Below are 2,500 nucleotides of genomic sequence, written 5' to 3'. Positions count from 1 at the left end.
GCCCGCACGCTCGTGCACCCCGACGTGCACGTGGGCATGGTATGCTAAAATTGAAGTTTGGAGTTTGGGTTTGAAAATTTTATGGGAGCTTCCTAGAAGCCTAAGAAATGCTTTGCTCGAGACGGATTTCGATTTGGAGGTCCCCCGAGTTAAGTTTGCCCTTTATGACTCCTCGCCCGCATGCTCGTGCACACCGGCGTGCACGTGGGCATCGTATGCTAAAAAATGAAGTTTGGAGTTTGGGTTCAGAAATCTTATGGGAGCTTCCTAGAAGCCTAAGAAATGCTTTGCTCGAGACGGATTTCGATTTATATTTCCGCCGTGTTAATTTTGCCAATTACGGCTCCTCGCGCGCACGCTCAAGCACCCCGACGTGCACACCGGCGCGCACGTGGGCATCGTATGCTAAAAAATGAAGTTTGGAGTTTGGGTTTGAAAATTTTACGGGAACTTCCTAGAAGCCTAAGAAATGCTTTGCTCGAGACGGATTTCGATTTGGAGGTCCCCCGAGTTAATTTTGCCCATTACGACTCCTCGCCCGCACGCTCGTGCACCCCGGCGTGCACGTGGGCATCGTATGCTAAAAAATGAAGTTTGGAGTTTGGGTTCGGAAATTTTATGGGAGCTTCCTAGAAGACTAAGAAATGCTTTGCTCGAGACGGATTTTGATTTGGAGATCCCACGCGTTAGTTTTTGCCCATTATGACTCCTCGCCCGCACGCTCAAGCACCCCGGCGTGCACGTGGGCATCGTATGCTAAAAAATGAAGTTTGGAGTTTGGGTTCGGAAATTTTATGGGAGCTTCCTAGAAGCCTAAGAAGTGTTTTGCTCGAGACGGATTTCGATTTGGAGGTCCCCCGAGTTAGTTTTGCCCATTATGACTCCTCCCCCGCACGCTCAAGCACCCCCGCGTGCACGGGGGCATTGTATGCTAAAAAATGAAGTTTGGAGTTTGGGTTTGGAAATTTTATGGGAGCTTCCTAGAAGCCTAAGAAGTGCTTTGCTCGAGACGGATTTCGATTTGGAGGTCCCCCGAGTTAATTTTGCCCATTATGACTCCTCGCCCGCACGCTTAAGCACCCCCGCGTGCACGTGGGCATTGTGTGCTAAAAAATGAAGTTTGGAGTTTGGGTTTGTAAATTTGATGGGAGCTTCCTAGAAGCCTAAGAAGTGCTTTGCTCGAGACGGATTTCGATTTGAAGGTCCCCCGTGTTAATTTTGCCCATTACGGCTCCTCGCCCGCACGCTCAAGCACCCCGGCGTGCACGTGGGCATTGTATGCTAAAAAATAAAGTTTGGAGTTTGGGTTTGGAAGTTTTATGGGAGCTTCCTAGAAGCTTAAGAAGTGTTTTGCTCGAGACGGATTTCGATTTGGAGGTCCCCCGAGCCAATGTTGCCCATTATGGCTCCTCTCCCGCATGCTCAAGCACCCCTGCGTGCACGTGGGCATTGTATGCTAAAAAATAAAGTTTGGAGTTTGGGTTTGGAAGTTTTATGGGAGCTTTCTAGAAGCTTAAGAAGTGTTTTGCTCGAGACGGATTTCGATTTGGAGGTCCCCCGAGTCAATGTTGCCCATTATGGCTCCTCGCCCGCACGCTCAAGCACCCCGGCGTGCACGTGGGCATTGTATGCTAAAAAATAAAGTTTGGAGTTTGGGTTTGGAAGTTTTATGGGAGCTTCCTAGAAGCTTAAGAAGTGTTTTGCTCGAGACGGATTTCGATTTGGAGGTCCCCCGAGTCAATGTTGCCCATTATGGCTCCTCTCCCGCATGCTCAAGCACCCCTGCGTGCACACCGGCGTGCACGTGGGCATTGTAGGCTAAAAAATGAAGTTTGGAGTTTGGGTTTGGAAATTTTATGGGAGCTTCCTTGAAGCCTAAGAAGTGTTTTGCTCGAAACGGAATTCGATTTGGAGGTCCCCCGAGTCAATTTTGCCCATTACGACTCCTCGCTCGCATGCAATATCTACTCCTGTCAGAGCTGTGGTTTTACTTAAGACTACTATAGGGGGGGGGGAGTTCTCAGCACCAAGAGCTGCAAGTAAGGCCATTGCTTGCTTTGCAGTCTCGATTGCTCTACTAGTGAATAGTAGATGTCTTGGTTAGCTTGGAACGAAAAAAAAAATTTTTTGGGGAAAAAAAAAAAAAAAAAGTTTTTGTGAAAAAAAATTTTTCGAAAAAAAAAAAAAAAAAAAAAAATTTTTTGGATGCCTCGGTCTTCTATTTGTTTTGCTTGGGTAGATTAGGAAAAAAAAAAAAAAAAATTTTTTTGTTGGATGCCTCGGTCTTCATATTCTTTCTCGGCTATTTCGAAAAAAAAAAAAAAAAATTCCGGGAAAGAGAAAAAAAAAATTATTTTTTGTTGGTTGCCTCGGTCTTCATGTTCTTTCTCTGGTATATGGGAAAGAAAAAAAAAAAAAAAAAATTTTGGATGCCTCGGTCTTCTTGTTCTCGGTTGGATTTATCGAAAAAAAAAAAAAAAAAAAAAAAAAAAAAAAAAAA

The sequence above is a fragment of the Cornus florida genome, unplaced genomic scaffold, assembly GCF_030987335.1.
Source record: "Cornus florida cultivar Cherokee Brave unplaced genomic scaffold, ASM3098733v1 CherokeeBrave_3.0.0_Hap2_scaffold_2, whole genome shotgun sequence".
NCBI classification, from domain to species: domain Eukaryota; kingdom Viridiplantae; phylum Streptophyta; class Magnoliopsida; order Cornales; family Cornaceae; genus Cornus; species Cornus florida.
This window is presented reverse-complemented; position numbering follows the sequence as displayed.